General features: G+C 37.5%; 1 protein-coding gene and 1 long non-coding RNA gene across 7 annotated transcripts in view; both read left to right on the top strand.

Annotated features, from left to right (window-relative positions):
- Nucleotides 1–17,839, top strand: part of LOC138403167 (uncharacterized) — an 85,795-nt gene extending 67,956 nt beyond the window's left edge. Inside the window, exon 3 of the long non-coding RNA XR_011237465.1 lies at nt 17,607–17,839. This is a non-coding gene — a long non-coding RNA (uncharacterized lncRNA). The remainder of the gene's footprint in view (nt 1–17,606) is intronic.
- A 37-nt stretch (nt 17,840–17,876) lies between these two features.
- Ca-alpha1T (Ca[2+]-channel protein alpha[[1]] subunit T) overlaps nt 17,877–20,168 on the top strand; it is a 63,377-nt gene continuing 61,085 nt past the window's right edge. For all 6 annotated transcript variants that reach the window (XM_069502504.1, XM_069502506.1, XM_069502502.1 and 3 more), the window contains exon 1: nt 17,877–18,012. The gene's annotated coding sequence lies outside the window, so the exon portion shown is untranslated. The remainder of the gene's footprint in view (nt 18,013–20,168) is intronic.

Genomic DNA, 20,168 nt, shown 5'->3' with positions numbered 1-20,168 from the left:
TCGCTGGCTCACTACTGAGGATGAGAATGACAAGTGTTTAGGTCTTAGTTCACCACATTGACCCAGTGTGGTTTGGCAGACTGTACACTATTTGATAACATTATGGTCTATGGAGAACTCTCAGGTATATAATATCTTTTTTTTTTCTTTTCACATCCGAAATGTGTCTCAACACTGTTTGGGACGCATTTCGCCTTAAATAAAAATAGCGAACAAACGAGCAGGCGGCTCATATTTTTTAAACAAATAATCTTTTTCTATGTATTGTTGTATGTATATTTCTAATTAAGTTGGAAGATCTAGAAATACGCGGAGCATCATATTATTGTATAAGTGATTGAATTAAAACGCAAGAGAACTAGCGTGGCTTCATTACAACCCTAATGTTTGTATCTGTAACCCATTTGCTACGGCTGACCTTTACCGGGAATGTTCTAGCCGAGCGTCCGCTTCGGCGCTAGTATGCCTATTAGTCACCAGGCCAATACAAGTGGCAAGTGGTCCATATTATGTCTAGACAAAACTATGTGAGGCGAGTCGTAATTTGCGAATTGCTTGCTATAAACCAAAACAGATAATGTTATTTTATCTTGTGGTCCACTGCCGAACTTGTAGTCGGCGACAGGTCGAGATAGCAATCGGTGAGGGATTGCCCCGCACACCCGCACAGCCCCCGCATTAACCCGGTGCAGGCGATCGCGGGTGAGATATGGGTGTGCGAGGCGTCCCCCCGCTTCATACCCCGATTGCCATCTCAACCTGTTGTTTCTTGGAAATACTTCAACAATGCAGGGCCCTGTGTTGCTTGTTTCCAGACGCTTCATGCTTATTGGAGGAATACAGCCGTAGTGTCTGGGCACATCTGCCACATCTTCCGGAGAACCGAAGCCAGCGGAAAAATAAAAAACTAACATCGTACAGATGTTTTTCATATAAATAACTCCCCTGATGTATAAAAATGACAACGTCAGAATTCCACCGAATTAAAAATCAGAGATAGACATAGCGTAGCAAGCGTAGGCATTATTAGATGGCCCAATAGGAAGACGCAACTTGAATTTAATTGACAAATGAAATATGATTTATCATCTCTGCACGTAACTGACTGGCTCTAATGGAATTGTTAGTTTGTCACACGTATCATTAATATTCGCGGCATCTATTTACATGGCCTCGTTAACATGATGAATAGTTCAAAATGGAGACGCTAGATCTGGATTTTATTTTTATGAGTTGCAAATATTTGTTCAGGTCTAATACTTAAATTTAAAAAAAAACAGGTGAAGGAAAACATCATGAGGAAGAAGAAGAGTTCACTATACCTAATTTTCTTAAAGGTGTGTGAAGTTTGCCAATCCACACATGACTTGCGTGGCAAACTATTACCACACTCGTGTGCTACTACTAAACCCCTCTCTGAGAAGAGACCTGTACTCTGTGGGCTGGCGATAGGTTGAACATAATGATGATGTTTAATAGTTACAGCGCGCGGGGTTTTGTGCACTGAATATAAATTTATCAGTGTACTAAACTAATTCGAACCGCTAGGATATGGAAGGCCGTTCCAGCAGCATCAGTTTTTCCCTCCAATTATAATAATATGGGTACCTTCAAGTCAAGAGGGAATAGGCATCTTCTGGGCAAGCGCACTCCATCTTAGGCTGCATCATCACTAGCCACCAGGTCTAATTGCAGCCAAGCGCTAGTCTCTAAATTAAAAAAAAAAACTCTTTCATACGTTTAGGTTCGACTTGCACTGCAAGGCAAGTTGAATTTAGGAATTTTCATTTTTTTAATTGTGTCCTAGTCTGGTGGAAGGCTTCGACCGTGGCTATAGTTACCAGCTTACCGGCAAAGTCGTGCCGCCAAGCGATCTAGCGTACCGGTAAGATGCGGTACGATGTAGAAACCAATTAGATAAGGGTTTATTTAAGCTGTAATAAAGCCCCATCCAAGTTAGGCCGCTTCCATCTTAGGCTGTATCAATACTTACCATCAGGTAAGATCGCAGTCAAGTGCTAACTTGTATCAGAATTTTAAAAAAAAGGCACATTAATTTGTTGTAGGTATACTTAGAAGCAGGCGTTACTTTGCGGAAGTCCATGATATACAATGAACCAAAAGCTTAATATGCTGCTCCGGTGCCGGGTCGAAACGTGCGTCGAGTGTGTTTGCGATTTGTGTGGTGCTGCGTGGTGGTGGTGCGTATTGCTTGCCTGGTGGCTGCTTCTTCCTGCATGTTTAGCAGTGGGAGGGCGGGCGGTGCATTTCGCATGCTATGCTGCATGTTGCATCATACAGATTCGACCTGTTTCCGCGGATTATAGCGTGTTAAGCTTTTGGTTCATTGTATACATTAATTTGGTTGCGGTTAGGGAAATTTTCCATGGTTAAAGTAATTTAATAAAGTCATTTAACCAACCGTGCTTCTTTAAAAACACATTTGCCCGACGAGCCTTTATAGCGGCAATTCTGCGGTTGTAACGGCTGCAACCATAAACCCATATCGGAGCCCAAGTACCACAGTAATGTTAATTGGCATACGTTTATGGTGTTTGCTGAGGCACTTCATCTAATCAGATAAATATTACGTATGCTAATGTTATAATTATATGTATATAATGATGTCCATTTTATATTATAAAATTTAAAATATCCTATTGTACAAGTAGGTAAATAAATACCTTGGTACGATACATGGGTATTTTATACCTAGTTTCGGAACTGATTTCGATTCATGAAATACTTGACTTCAAAGTTTGGAACATCGGCGCAAAGTTGCCTGTCTATCGGTATTATAATATTTTAATCATAGAAAAATAATTAAATATTAAAATTACATATAGAAAATATCATCTAAATTAACGTAAGAGATTTTTAAAAGCTCTCTAAAATTATTTTTGCCAATGTAAAATGTTTACAATCTGAAAACCAATCAAGTTTGATATTTTTCCAAGGCTCCTGGATAAACGTGTTCGTTTTTCTGCACGACAAAACATATTGAAATCTGAATCCATCGAGTTATTTCAACAAAATTTCTTCAGAATACATTCGACTGAGAAACTTTTATGGCGGTAATTCGTAGCGGAGACTCCTGCAACGATATACTTATACACGTTCCAGTAGATGCGGCATTTCAAAGTAACAACTGTGCCAACGAAGTACGAACATCGGTGTCTGAACTGTCCATACTCCTGTATTGACAGGATCCGCCTTAGACGCAATCCATTTGTAAAAATCAAACTTGCGCGGCAAATAAATTATTTCTTATTCACTTTATCATTTTTTAAGTAAGTAAAGGTACCTAGTTTTAGTACCTATGGTCTATTCTAACTTACTCATGTTATTTATGTTCATTGAGTTTGTCGTGGACTCTTCTCTGACCTGGGCGCGTTTGGAACTCTCATAGCATTAATTTTAAGTTTACGGAATTAATTATTATCACCACTATATTATCATCCAACAATTGACTACTTAACAAAAATTATACAATAATGCCTACTTTCAATAAATGATTTGACTTTGAAACGGACTGCATCTAAAGTGGACTACGATTGACAGGAGTGCGGACACCGATGTTCATTGGAACATGTTGTTACTACGAAGCGCCGCATCTAGTGGAACACTTATATGTCGCTGGACTTCTGCTATAAACTCACGTAGTCGCCAGCACGCGCCTGTAATGTTAATTGACATACCTTCACGATGCTTGCTTGAGGTACTTCCACGTATGAATGGATGCTGTGACAACCGGGGAAGTGTTCATCTAATTGCTGTGCTTACAAGTAAATTATTCAGTAACTCACATGTCCTGTCTGGGAAAGCTAAGCAAAAAAAATATATAATAATTACATTGAAAATTGAAATACTTAGGGTATTTGAAGGCTCTCAGATATTTTAAATTTTAAATCTTTTTTATCGATTTTAAGTTCGCCGTTGAATGTGATCTCACCTGATAGTTAGGGATGATGCAGTCTAAGATGGAAGCGGGCTTACTTGGAAAGGATTTGGAAGTTTTTATTAAATCCATTCGTACTACTTGCGGTTCAATTTTATTGAGTTGTGTATACTTTATACTATAAGCTAAGTATGATAGCAAGTGGTTAGGACGTCCGCCTTCTGAGATCGAGGGTTCACTTGCTTTAACGGTGAAGGAAACCATCGTGAGGAAACCTGCATGCCTGAGACCATGGCAGACCCTGAGAGGAGACCCGTACTCTGCAGTGAGCCGGCGATGGATCGATCGTGATGATAATATAATACTCTGGTCCTTCTACGGGTCTCCTTATTTCTGATTTGATCATTAAATTGGCCACATAGAAATTCGCATTCATAGAAAATTAACGATGAGTTAATTCGCCCTTTTTTATCAGTATTGTAGCTTATGTTTGAGAAAGCTTTTATTCTAAACATAAGTAAACGTAGTAGAGGAGTATGTAATGTACGTACATGTTCATGTAAAGATGGGGATACCTACACCCAGGTATAATGTTAATTAACCTTACCATCACGGTGTTTGCAAAGGCACTCCCGTTAATGAAATACCGTATGAATAGCTATTATGGTAGACACTGAAATGTTTTCATATCATTGCGCTACATTCTCTATCAAGCGCATATTATTATCAAATCTATGTTGTAAAAATGTAAAATCCTTCTTTTTTTGCCCTTTTTGAGACTAATGTGGTCAGTGGTCACGACATCCACGACTTCAATGATCCTGTTGTTTAGCGTTTAAACTATCGTGAATGATTTCCATTATACATGTGTCACGCCCGGCTTTACTCACGGGTCTCAACCGCGACGTGTGCGCGAACTGAGTCCCTGTGAAAAAGAACTCCGGAAGGGTTCGTAACTAGTCGGGCTAACGTCGACCAAACACGTGAGTAAGCCGGGTGTGAGACATGTATGATCCAGTTGTTGTAGATTTGTTTTAAAATATTTCTTTTAAATTACTTCCGATTTCTTCTAATGGGTGGTAATTATAAAGCGTGTTTGTTTGTTGGGTTGTTCCTCACTTATACTGCAACGAAACTACCCTGTTAAACCAGCAGAGTCTCCAGCGCTTTAGCTTTCCAGGATGGAAATAGTATTAATCACTACAAAGGCCTCTATTTTCATTCCGGAAAATTTTTAAACTTAATAAATAAACGCGGACGAATATGTGGGCATCAGAATATAGTAATTTTTTTTGCTACTGAAGCTCCCTGCAAGAGAACAGCAGTGGACGTCTATCGGTTGATGATGATGATGATGATGACTGAAGCTCATGTGACTGAAGCATCTCTCCAGGTCAAAGGTCTGACCAAGTTTTTTAATCAATTTGTTGCGAAATTTTAAAAATTAGCAGAAAATTTTAAAGGGAAATTTTCAGGAGAAAATTTGTAATGAACCTACAATCTTAGTCATTCCCAACGCCATTATATATTTATACTCGTTCGACCGCCGACCCCTTCATGGCGGTAATTCCAAACGTAATAACTCCTTCCTCCATAAACCCACTTCAAGTCGCAAGAACTGTACGCTTAGTATGAGATTTTACATCACACCAACGTTGAAGGAACTTGAGAGTCGAAACACAATAATATCAAAGTAAAATGAACCTAAAAACTCTAGGTTTTAAGACAAAAACTCATTAGCACCGATCTTAATTTTGAAATGTTTCCGCTGGAGTGCTGGCTGGAGTATATGCATGGGAAAACTTGAGCTTTAAAACAAGGTGATTAAAGTCCATTCTACTTTAACGCTGAAGTCGTTGAATTCTCGAATTCTACCAAAGTTAACGTTCACTATGACAACGCATCGTCGGCTCACTACAGAGCACGGGTCTTTTAGATTGACAAGATTTTTGGTCATAATCTACCACGCTGGCCAAGGCTGGATTGCAGACTTCATACACCTTTGAGAACATTATGGAGAACTCTCAGGCATGCAGGTGTCCTCACAATGTTTTCCTTGATATTTAATTATTGAAAACGCACATAACTCCGAAAAGTCAGAAGTGCGTGTCCGGGATCAAACCCCCGACCTCCGATTTGGCATTGGATCACAACTTCAAGTTAATGTTGGCGAGGTGCAAAATCTTGTACTAAGCACACTGGCTACAGTAACGTTAATTGCCATACCTGGTGTTTGTAAAGCCACTCGCGCTAATGAGATTCTGTAAGAATGGCTGCGTAACAAGCCGTGAAATGTTTTATGCTTCAAGTACCTAAATAATAAACCCCTTCGCAAAAAAGGTGGTTTTGATTTGGGCTAAAATTTACTACTACAGAGTTTTTAATCTGTAAAACGTAAATTCCTTGATAAAAAGGACCTGGACCACGAAGTAGAAATAAGTGGAGTTTTCGAGTCGAATTTTGCTACTTACTTAGTCACCACAAACGCTGCCCATACCTACACAAGAAGGAGGATCTACTCATAAACCTATGTCATTTTTAAGGTATCCACACGAACAATCCGTCTACGGTTTTTAGCGCTCTATCCCGTGAAAACCAGGTAGAAAATACTGGTTGTAAACACACCACTCAGTTTTGCAGGAACCATGTAAAACGCCATGTCTGCAGACATGTACATCCGCGGGAATATTAAGTTATGCTGAATGAAAAAGCTGAAGCTTTTCAATTGATGCTTTTAAAAATCTTTTTGACGCGGGTCTACCGTCTAAGTTTTGCGGTACAGCAATTAGTTATCACTGCACAGAAGCCAAACTTTTTTGAAATCATGTCTTTTTTTTAAATTCAGATACAAGTTAGCCCTTGACTGCAATCTCACCTGGTGGTAAGTGATGATGCAGTCTAAGATGATAGCGGGCTAACCTGGAAGGGGTATGGCAGTTTTTATTAAACCCATACCCCTTTGGTTTCTACATGACATCGTACCGGAACGCTAAATCGCTTGGCGGCACGGCTTTGCTATTTGCTAGGGTGGTAACTAGCCACGGCCGAAGCCTCCCACCAGACCAGACCAGAAATTTAGAAATTATAAAATTCCAAACCCCTGCCAGGAATCGAACCCGGGACCTTCCACTATTAAGACCACAGCGCTCACCACTGCGCCAGGCAGGTCGTCGATTTGAAGTCTTGTTTGAAAACTTAAATATTTATAGGCGTTTCCAATAGACGTCCATAGATTTCATACCTACTTAAGATCGTCTATCCACTTAGTTATAAAGAGTGTAACTATGTACTTAATCAACGAATTATATCTTTTCAAACAGCCTCCCTCGTGCCCAATTTGTAAAGCTACGAAATGTTCGGTACCTATATTTCGTAGTAGTAAAAATTTTATACAGGGTTACCACACGTACCTACTGATACAAGAGGATATGTCCAAATTTATAAAGAGACCAAAATAAGTTTTAAACTAGATGATGCTTGCGACTTCATTCGCGTGGATTAAAAATTCGCGTTTTTAAAAATCTCGTGGGAACTCTTTGATTTTTTGGGATAAGAAATAGTTTATATATCACTTTACAGGTCTCGAACTAGGTATATCCATGCATAAAATCACGTCGATCCATTGTTGCGTGATTGAAGGACAAACCAACTAACAAACACACTTTCGTATGTTCACTTATTATAATTTGGGTATTATTATATTATTTTCTATTTGTTTTGTTTTGTAAAATTAGACAATTATAAATATTACTTTATCTGGAATTATTCCAAAAATGCCATTAAATTACTATTTTAATTTACCTCGTCTTCGGTGAATAATACTTTAATTAAATGTACAGGAAAACTTTAGTCTATCGCAAAATGCCTTGACTGGCTGTTTCCTCAACAAGTTGAAACTTGTTGAGGAAATTGTAACTATTGACGGTTTTCTTCTCTTTAACTTTAAACTTCGCGTTCCAACGGTTTCTATTTCTAACTTTCTTAAATGTTAGCGTCTACGTTTAACATACACGCTTAAATTGTTTTAAGGAGCAAATTGTAATATTTTATTATTCACCAGCTTATGGCCATATCAGGACATTGAAGGACAAACCAATAAACCAACAAACAAACACGCTTTCACAGTTTATATAACATATTTTTTATTCATGCGCTTGCGACTGCCCTTAGCTTCGCTCGGCGCAATCATCTTCGCTCGGTGCAATCATAAATCCTCTTTTTTTTTTATCCCACGGGAATTGTGGAAAATCCAACATTATTATTTGTTCACGTTATAAAGGAGACCTCTGTACAAAATTTTAGCTTTCTAGGTCCAAAGGTTTGGGCTAAGTAACACATTGAAAGAGTCTGGACTTTTTTTATATTAGATCTTAGGCAAGTTAGGTACAGTCGGCCTCAGAATTCGAGTAGCAATTCCGCAAAACTATTGCATCAAAAATCAGTCGCACTTATGACCTTTTTCTATAAACACGCCACACAAACTAAAAAATAAAAAATATGAGTTAAGATCCTATTTTATCAAGAAATTGTAACCATTTTTGAATTAAATGTAATTTAATATCGTAATAAGTGCTTCTATAAACAATGTAAATTGTTTATAGAAACACTTTTATGTATTGATAAGTAGACGGAATGACACACTTCATCTAAACCTTCGTGGTTTTTTTGCTGTCTAAAGTGGATTTCTTAAACATTCTTTATGTTGATAATAAAATAAATAAAATAAAACAGTCCAAGTGAATTTGATCATTAAGTTGCTAAACGAGTTTTGGCCTTTGACTGTACATTGTAGTAATGTCTCGATTTTGTTACTTACATTGTAGAAGCCCTACGCATACATAAAATATGCGCCATATGCGAGAGGTCTTCTTTATGCACACTGAAGGGAATTATGATGCTATGAACACCGTACTTCGCATGTCTGTGAGGATCTTTATTGCAGCTTTACATGCCAGATTGGGACGTTAACATAAATTTTTCCGTTCCTCAAGGCAGACATAATTTGTAATGTTTTCTTCAGCATACTACAAAATCCCGGCCAAGTGCGAGTCAGACTCGCGCACCGAGGGTTCCATACTACACTCGTATTTTTCGCCTTTTTTCACGATAAATCAAAAACTATTATGCATATAAATAAATAAAAATCTGTTTTAGAATGTACAGCTAAAATTCTATCATAAAATATGATACCCCACTTGGTATAGTTATCTTACTTTGAAAATTGAAAATTAATTATTTGTTCATGAACACATATATTTTTTTCTGGTGTAACCACAAATTCACGGTTTTCGGATTTATTCCTTTACTTATGCTATAAGGCCTACCTACCTACTAAAAGTCATGATACGAGATCAACGGGAAATACCCTATAGGTTTTCTTGACGGACAGACATACAGACAACAAAGTGATCCTGTGAACCCTTACCCTTTTTTTCCTTTTGAGGTACGGAACCCTAAAAATGGTAAACGAGGAACTAAAATAAGAAATCATCTTGGAGCAGCCGATTTAACAAGATCTGCTGACCACATAATATGAGATCGTTTTTATTTCAGCTAATGCCGGTGACAGTTTTTTTAAGACCGATTTTTACACGACCATTATTTTGTGGTTAGTGCGCGCAAAACAAGTAGTCTCATCTGAGCACGAGGCGCATGATTGCATTTTCTACAAAAACTGAGTTCAGACTGGTTTTCGTATAGTTTAATTCTTAGTCCATAATTTGCCGAAATCGCTATGTTGAAACTTCAGATTGGACTACTTGCAATGCGCGCACTGTACGTCTTCGTTAAAAGTACATTATTGTAGTCCGCGACAGGTTGAGATGGCAATCGGGGTATGAGGCAGGGGGACGTGCCGCACATCCGCATGTCACCCGCGCTCGCCCGCACTGGGCTAGTGCGGGGGCTGTGTGTTTATATCCTGTGTTCTATTTTAGTGGCCTTTGTCAGACTGATAAATAATATTAAAAATCTTTACCATAAAGTGTGTCCCTATTCTACGATATAGGCGAGTGTTGCGTCATCCAGAGCAATTTTGAGCTACGCACGTTTACAATTTTAACCATGCTACGGTCAAATTATACGAATATTTTTTTAAACGTGACTGAAATTCACAAACAAGTCAAACAGGCGTCAACAAGTCTCATAGGAATAAAACGTAAGAGCCTATTATCATATTCTTCCAGACTCGTGCTCATGATATTATTATTCGTGTTAAACATGATCGTAATACTTGTCACGAATTCCTATTCACCCCTTGTCACCAGAGTTAATATAATATTTTAGGTTTTCAGGGAGTCTCTCATAAAAGCTACATTATGGTAGGTATTCTATGAAAAGAAGCGATACGTAGGTCTCTACATAGTCTTCTTCTTCTTCTTCAAAATATATAAAAGGAAAAGGTGACTGACTGACTGACTGAATGACTGACTGACTGACTGATCTATCAACGCACAGCTCAAACTACTGGACGGATCGGGCTGAATTTTGGCATGCAGATAGCTATTATGACGTAGGCATCCGCTAAGAAAGGATTTTTGAAAATTCAACCCCTAAAGGGGTGAAACAGGGGTTTGAAATTTGTGTAGTCCACGCGGACGAAGTCGCGAGCATTAGCTAGTATAAAATAAAGTCGCTTCCCGCTATCCTAAAAGTTTATACGTATAGTTTAGTATTGTTTTGAATATTATAACGATAATTTTATTGTTCAAAATGACCCGTGCGAAGCCGGGATATAGTAAGAGTAATAAATATTTGTCAGTCAAGCTAAATTTTAAGCCGCTATTTTGGGTATGTATTTCCCAATATATTGGGTGAGGATTTCGGGAACTTTTGATTACGACCGTATATATCCTCGTGATTAATGCTTTTTTTGCAATTCCTCAGAAACTTTCCATGTTCCTGGGATAAAAAATTGCTTAGATCACTAAGTGCTCTAAGTGCTTGAGAAAAATCTCTCCTCATCAAAAATGCTTAAGCCGTTTTGGGCATAAACAAACAGAAAGGCAAAAACTATTTATTAATGGGTTTTTGATAGTACATAAATGTCTAACCATCTAAATATAGGGCAGATATTTATAAATGACAGACAGGCAGGTCAATTTTATCAATTCGTATATCTATTAATCTGTGGACCGTACGTACCTACCTACTAAATAAACATTTCAGATGAATTTTGTTTATTTGAAACACATTCACGTGAAATTTTGACGAATCAATCCTGTTTCCACTGAATTGTTTCCAGAACAGGAATTTAATATTTGAGTTCAGTATTTTCAATCAAATTTCATATGAAACCCCGATATTTTGTAGCACCAGTAGATACCTATTATATATATATACACTACACTATAACATGGGGTTATTCAAGGGGCGGACCAACAAATTCCTAAAAGGCCGGCAACGCATCGGCGGCTCCTCTGGTGCTGCAAATGTTCATGGGCGGCGGTAATCACTTAACATCAGGTGACCCGCCTGCTCGCTTGCTCGCTATATCTATTAAAAAAATATATATATATATAGAATGCATAAAGCATACAACCCATCCATACTAATATTGTAGGTAAATACGAAAGTGTGTCTGTCTGTCTGTTCGTCTGTCTGCTAGCTTTTTACGACCCAACAGTTTAACCAATTTTGATGAAATTTGGTACAGACTTAGCTTACATCCCAGGGAAGGGCATAAGCTATTTTTATTATTTAGGACATATTATTTTTATCCCGGAAAAGAAAAGAGTCCCCACGGGATTTTCGAAAACCTAAATCCACGCGGATGAAGTCGCGGGCATCACCTAGTTTATAATATTAGTAAAATATTCAACGTTTTAAAATATAGAGCAATTTATACTCAACCATGAATATTTCCACTTGGCGTCGATATTACTCCGAAGCGATGTCAAACACGGCCGTTATATCGCACGGTATTTCAGGTGACTGTCGTATTTGTCGGCGTAGGAAGCATAAAAGGTAGAATTCGCATAGGTACTAAAACGCGATAAAATATGCTCTTTATGTACTGAGTTCTGTTTATTTTGTTCTTCGTGATGTTTTTTTAAAGCTTTAACATGAGTGTTGTGGCTGAGTTGCGACAGTACATGTCATTCAATAGTCCAGTTGCATTTTTAGGGTTCCGTACCTTAAAAGGAAAAAACGAACCCTTATAGGACCACTTCGTTATCTGTCTTTCTGTATGTCCGTCTGTCCGTCCGTCTGTCCGTCTCTCCGTCTGTCGTTACTGTCAAAAAAACCTATACGGTACTTCCCGTTGACCTAGAATCATGAAATTTTGGTCTTAAAGCACAAGTAAAGGAAAAAATTCGAAAAGCGTGAATTTGTGGTTACATCACAATAAAAAATATGTTTTCACGAAAAATTCATTAGTATTTTCAATTTTCATGAGATAAGTATACCAAGTGGGGTATCATATTATGAAAGGGCTGTACCTGTATTGTATATTCTAAAACGGGATTTTACATATTTTTCATTTTTATGCATTATAGTTTTTGATTTTCGTGCACAATGTCGAAAAAAACCGAGTACAGAACCCTCAGTGCGCAAGTCTGACTCGCACTTGGCCGGTTTTTTTAATTTTTATTTGATGCCTAACTATTATTTACGAATTATTTACAATATATTTCTTACCAAACTGGTAGGCCAGTTTTTTGGCAAGCTGGCTTTATCAATAACAATACCTAATTAGGTAACTTAAATGTGCATAATTTCCTACATAACTAAACTTAGGCTAACCTCATACCTAGATACTTCACCTAAAAACAATATACGAAACTTAGATTGGCATGACAGTTGATTAAAGTTACTTTTCTTACTTTTCGGGTATAGTTAAATTTTGACCGTCAGTAAAAGCAAAATGGGTTGTTTAAGTTTGTTAGCTTTGGACTTACCTACCTATAATCTTAACGCTTTACATAATATGAATTTCATTGAGTTTGATTGGTCAGAATTAAAATGAGAACCAAACTACATTTTGTAAAGAAACAAAGAGAACTTCCCTTACAAACTGGCATTTTACCAAAATACTAATTCACTTTGGACTCCCTCTCCGCACCGTGACCTTATAAAATCGAGGATTGAACTCGGGACCTGCTTTCAGTTTTCGCACTGCACAGTATAAAGTTTTTTTGTCAGCATCTCGTTAAAATTCTTCCTTTCCAAACATTTAACCGCTTCATTTTAAGCAGTTCAGATTTTTGCGCAAAGCAAAAAAATCATTTTGCACTTTTCGGGATCTGAAATTAAAACAGGTCAGGGGTCAGACACAGATTGCTTTGCATGCTTAGTTCTAGGCACTAGCCCGACCGCGGGGATTAGCGAAAAACAAGTTGAGCTAAAAACTAGAAACGAGTTGGCGAGTAACGAGAAGCGAGTGTACAGGGGTTTGACATTTGTACTAGTCCACGCGAAGTCGCGAACTTAAGCTAGTTTCTTAATATACTAGATGATGCCCCTGACTCCGTCCGCGTGAATTTATGTTATTTTAAATCCCATGGGAACTGTTTAATGTTTCGGGACAAAAAGCAAGCTAGCTTAGCTAGCTCTTTACCAAATTTCATCAAAATTGGTTAAACTGTTAGCCCGGAAACAGACAGACACACTTTCGCATTTATAATATTAGTATGGATTTGACTCTTTCATTGACACGGAATCATACACTGATTGTTCGTTTCTTGAGCAAGAAAATCGTCGATAGTTAGTTGCTTCCTCATCGGTGGTGGGACAAGTGCCTTTACTCTTAGGGTAAGATCTATAGAGCGCACTCTGTCTTAGCTTAGACTTAAGACAGAGTTGAAACGAGACATCGCATAAATCTGTCTCGTTTTAACTCAATCTTAAGTCTCAGCAAAGTCAAAGTGCGCTCTATAGATTTCAGCCTTAGTCACAGCGTCTGTCTCTAAGCACTCACCGAAAATTGTGCAATGAGATTATGCATAAAACATAACAAGATAAACGGGGACTTCAAGTAACGACCGGATTTTATTGAGCCCCAGGATGTCATATCTCCATGTTTAATGCTGCCTTCAGAACTGATGCGAAAAATATTACAGCCATATCAGACTTTTCATGCCGTTTTTCCCGTATTTCGGGTTCGGAAACGAAATTGGATGAGCATAAAATAACATAGGTTGTATTCAAACATATGCTAAAAAGAACCGATGGGAAAAACATGGCATCCGTAGCAAAATTGACAAACATAAAATAACGTGGTAGACCTTCATGTATTTTTACTTTAGATTCGATGCGAAAAATAATAGGTTTCATATTAAATTCGTGATTTTAGGTGGTTTTGGACGAAATTGCTTGAGTAGGCATAATGTAATAAAATACCAATTCGTACAGTGCCCATTGATTCAGGCATTGTTTTTTAGATTGATTTATTGATAAGCTGAAGCCATTTTTAGGGTTCCGTACCTCAAAAGAAAAAACGGAACCCTTATAGGATCACTTTGTTTGCTATTTTCAACTTTCAAAGTAAGATTACTATACCAATTGGGGTATCATATGAAAGGTCTTCACCTGTGCATTCTGAAACAGATTTTTATTTATTTTTATGCATCATAGTTTTTGAATTATCGTGCAAAATGTCGAAAAAATACGACTGTAGTACGCAACCCTCATTGTGCGAGCCTGACTCGCACTTGGCCGGTTTTTTTAAGTATACTCAGGTATACATAACCTTTAAACAATGTATCACAGTCTATATTATGCGAATGATGTGAACAGGGTCTTGAATCTAAAGATAACAAGATTGTAACAAACAGGAAACACGGATTGCGGAAGGGTGCTCCTCGCCTCATCCTATCTCACTTATGTATGAAGATACTTGTAGATATCTTTCATCTCACCGAAACCAGAGATAATATATTTATATCTTTGCCTAGCTAGAGCCTCAATAGCTCAACCGGTAAAGGAGTGCACTGAAAACCGAAAGGTCGACGGTTCAAACCCCGCCCGTTGCACTATAATTGTCGTACCTACTCCTAGCACAAGCCTGACGATTAGTTGGAGAGGAAAAGGGAATATTAGTCATTTAACATGGCTATAATATTCTTTAAAAAAAAACTAACCTTAAGTCCCGCAAATTGCTATTATGCTGGAACCATGTCTCATTAACATCGAAATGACGGCATTTTGTCGTCAGCCGAAACATAAATATACCATCAGCTCGAAACTTCAGTCTAGTGCTGTGTCACTAAAAATGTAACCGCCACGCGTATTTGCAATTTGCGGGACTTATACACCTATTCAATTTTATATGATATCTGGATTTGCGATAACGAAAATATAAAATATTCCAATATTTTAATATCAGTCGTAAAAATAATTTTATACGGCTTTTATACTATGAAACGTGTTATTAAAACAGATTTATAATCATTGATCATATTTATAAAAGTAAATTAATAAACAAATATTAAAAATATCATAATTATAAAAGTAGGTATCGTCAAACTGGCGCCAAAATTTGATGTTAGCTACATTAAAATTTGGCGCCAACTTACCTACGCATTAATTTTATAACAGAATTATATGATGCCTGCGACTTCATCTGTGATTTATGTTTTTTAGTGTTTACCTACACTTCAAGGAAATTACTAAATAATTTTAAATACATATCAGAAATTGCGTGACCGGCAGGAATCGAACCTGCATCTTCTGGGTTCGCGCCCGATGCCTTGACCATTCGGCCACGGTCTCGCTTACTGCCAGTGACGAAATTGGTGATATTATGTATGTTAACTCAGTACTTAAGCGACTGTTTAATGCCTTTTAGCGACACTTTGCAGTTATCGAAACTACTTTCAAAGGCCCATATTATTACAATGTAGCTCTTTGAACGAGAAATGACATTATTTGCTTTTTACTATATTTTTTACCAAAGTACCAGTCGGACTCGCATACGAAGCGTTCTGTACTATATCGTACAAGATATTTTAACATTTTTATGTGCGACACTGCAAGATAATGACAACAGACCCATCTATGTATATTATGCGATTTGATAATTTAAAATAAATTTATCAAATCAAATTTTCATGAACACATTTTTTTTTTTATGTAACCACAAATTCACGGTTTTCGGATTTATTTCTTTACTTGTATATTGCTATAAGACCTACCTATCTACCAAATTTCGTGATTCTAGGTCAATGGGAAGTACCCTATAGGTTTTCTTGACAGACACTACGGACATAAGGTACGGTAAAATAAAAAGAAATTGAATTACTGAATCGTAATTAGTCTTTATTAGATTTACTACCGGTCCGGAACGTAGGTAGTTGCTGCTAAGAAAATTAACAAAAAATCAGAACGCAATATTAGTTTCAGCGAAACGTATCGTAAATTCGAATAACAAAGGAATTTTAAATAGACTATACCCAGGAGAACATAAATTCAAAATATTATTATCATGTATTGAACTCAAAAGTCATTACAATAATATTTGTTCGAATATTCCGAATAAATATTATTGAACAATCAATCCCGTTCTTCAAAGAGACCCATTACGTGTCGCTACTCGAGTTTAAGTGCCACAAACGTAATTCCATAAACATTTTACAGCTTCCTTTGCATCAGAAGCTTATTAGTATAGTTCTTAGTTTTTTAGGGCTATGTAAGAAAACAATGCACCTTATGATTTCATCCAATCAGTCTGTGTGTCACAACCTACAATAATCTGTTTCCTACCAATTACAACCCGGGTATCTTTAAAACAAGAGTGAATAGGCATCTTCTAGGTAAACGCGTCCCATCTTAAGCCACATCATCACTTCCCATCAGGTGTGATTGTGATCAAGCGTATACCTATAATGAATTTTTAAAAAAACCTTTTTTTTTAAATAAACTTTGTAAGCTTTAAAGTTGAAAACCACAGTTATAGAAACCATTTTCCGTAGGTACAGAGGAATATTAAAATAAGGAAAAAAAAAAACCGGTAGTTAGGCAAGTAAATTTTTTTTAGTAGCTACCGTCCAACAAAAAGTCACCGCCAAAAAAGTTTATCAACAGACTAGCAAAGCTACAAAACTCTACCTATATTGTGCGTGTTCTAAACGCTCTTGACCAGTTTTTTTTAATATACCTCTATCTAAGAGTATTATAAATCAAAGAGTAATTCAATGGAGTAAAATTCATTTTAGAAACGTTTTATTTTCTTTGTTTAAGCTTTTAACGTGTTGGCCTTCCTGGTTGCAACTTGCAGCATGAGGTCAAGGTCATAAGACTAAAGTGTTGTCATTAAAACTGCATTTAAAACTATGACTTGGGCGCGTTTGGAACCCTCGTTGCTTTTGTTTTAAGTTTACGTAATAAATTATCATCACTACATCATTGTATTGAGAATTTAGCTATCGAAAATCAGAAATTGTATACAATAATACCCAATCTGAATACAGTACGCCGTACGCGGCAGAAAATAATATACATCGACCTTTGGAATGAGATTTCGGCTTTGTAGAGTCACTCATATCTATGTAACCTTTTTTCGGTCTCAACGACAACAATGCTCTACAAACCCGCTATCTCTTTCTATAGGTACATTATTTTAGATATTATAGATTTGAGTTTGAGAGTGATACTTGTACAGGTATTACGTACCGGCAAACTTTAAGCTTCACAACAGTGGATATTCTTTCTGTCTGAACCGAAATCAATTTTTTTTTTAAAAATCTAACACGATTTTCTTTTGTTACAGATTCAATACTTTCACACATTCCACAACCATGGAGTCTGCTTCCAGACCGCTGACCGAACAGTCTACGCACTCTTTGCCGATCCAAAGTGACACTTATCTGTATAGTTGAAGAACTTCCGAAGATGGTGAAATAGTAGTGTAGTGTTAAGTGATAAAATGAGCTTATAAGTTAAGTGGATGTCGGGAGAAAGGGAGATGCCTTACTACGGGTATCGTGAGGAGGGGGACTCGAGTGGGGGTTGCTCAGAGTCAGATGGGGGGGGATCGGACTCCGAGGGTGGGTTGAGCACGGAGAGCTCGGGGGGCCAGGGCCTGCCGTTCCCTGGGTTTACTCCGGTGGCCCTCAGGTACTTGACGCAAGATACGCGTCCCAGGAGTTGGTGCCTCAAGCTCATCACGAATCCATATCCTTTTTAAATAGATTATAGAATTACAGCATAAGAACTATTTTAAGTATGTAGTATGTATAATGTGTAGACCTTTTAAAGCCCTTCGTCAAAGAGTCACCACAACCACCAGTTGATAATTCCAAAAATTTCTTCAAAATTTTTAGGGCACAGAAAGCTCAAAAGAAGCTTAAATCACTTAATAATCTAGATCCTTATTATAAAATAGAGACTGATATTGAGTAAAAACCTTCATCCACAAAAAAACAGCGCCCCTGTAATAATTTTCTTTCTTTCAAAAATGTTATACTTAGCCATAAAATAGAGGTAAAAATACGACGCAACAACAAGTTTATATTCTGACACCTCATACGTAGTTCACGCATCGCAAAGCCGTCATCTGACTTGATGTAGCGAAGGCTGCTTTTATCGCACCTTTTGTGAAAATATCAAAAAGGTGATGACGTTATTTTCTATTGCAAGGTACTTTATTCTGACATACATATTATTATGCTGCATTAGTATAATATGAGAGTTTCTAGGGGTGTATCATTATGATTCAACCAATAAACATCCACTGTTGTGGAGACTTCAACACACGTTCTTGCACCGCCTGAATCCAGCGGCTCCCATGCGACTCGTTGATGTCGTCTGTCCACCTAGTGTGTGGGAGGGATGGAGGAGGACATGTTGTTTGCGTACAAGTATCTCCCATATTTTCCGGAATAAACGCTTACGGATAACGATCTTCCCACGATGTATATTTTTTCCGTCTCCAAAGGAATAGTTTTTGTGGTAAACAAGCAGATTGGTCAAGTTCTCATCCTTCACATAATTTATTGCTTCATCCGACTTCCTGAACTGTGTCGTGGACAGAGAGGTGCCATATTACCTAAGACATGATATTGTCGTACAAAACAGCCTTAACCTGACAGTGAATGGCAAATAATCGTGATATTTGACATTCAGTATATTGGTGATATGCCTACTTTATCTCTCGTCTCAATAATATTACTATGAAGCAACTCTTAAGGTCCAAACGCATTTGCGTTGTGGTGGACGACGCTACGCGAAGCGGCGACTGCAGCGCCTTGCTCCATACAAACTCATATAAACTACATAAATTTCCCGCGCTCAGGTGCGTTGGGACCTAAGTCCTAGGTGCATATTTCACACATTCGCACTCGTATCCGGTTTCGCTGGACGAAACGGCGCATATAATGTAAATGCATGATAATATGGTAATACAACAAAAGAGGAACAACAAGAGATATAATAGGTAATGTCAATTATTTTAGAAAAGAGTAACTACTGAGTTTCTTGTTGGCTTTTCTCAAGGCTTTTCTCCGTAGAGTCTGCTTTCCTAACTGGTGGTAGTCTTGACTCATCATAATATACATACTGTACTTGAAATAAATATTTTTGTTTAAATTTTATTTTATGAATATTTTATTTTTGACGCTTAATCTGCAACTCCATAGTGTAAATAACTCAATGGTTTTGAATACTTCCGTAAAACTTTATCTAATCAAATTGCCTCCCTTTGATGGTAAATATAAATAGGAGATGGCTTTGGGAGACACGACAGATGATCAAACAAAGTTTTGGACACTTCATTATTTTTCTTTCACGAGTATAAAAACAACGCAACCTTCGAAGTTTATGCTGAACTCATTAGTTATTCCGTTTTGGCTGTCTACCTCGTAGCCCTTAATTTGGTTTTAACTAATTACTAATTAGCGGGTTTAACTTCTAAGTTATTTAGGCTTTTAACAATGTTTGTATTATATCATGATGTGTTCTCCTCACCGGTTTGGTAGGAAGCATGGCAGTATTCCAAGCGTAAAACTGTTTACGCTTGGAATGCGACAACGCTTTCTCGCAGCTATCTCCTTGGCTTTTTTATCGACAAAGCGTTGCAAACTCCTCGAGAAATAATGTATTTTGTCGTACTGATCTGATAGTGTTAAAAATACACTGGGTTTGGACATTGTTAAAAGCCCCATATATTAATACCATAACTGATCACCTCTGCGTTACGGAAACAGCTTCAAGAGATTTGTACTGAGGTATATTTTACGCCGGCTCCATAGTCCATACGTTGGCCCCAACACTGTTCGCCTAACGCTAATTTCCTGACCTACACGTTGGGGCCAGCATTGGGCCAACGTGTGGA

Source organism: Maniola hyperantus, chromosome 13, assembly GCF_902806685.2.
Source record: "Maniola hyperantus chromosome 13, iAphHyp1.2, whole genome shotgun sequence".
NCBI classification, from domain to species: domain Eukaryota; kingdom Metazoa; phylum Arthropoda; class Insecta; order Lepidoptera; family Nymphalidae; genus Maniola; species Maniola hyperantus.
This window is presented reverse-complemented; position numbering and strand designations above follow the sequence as displayed.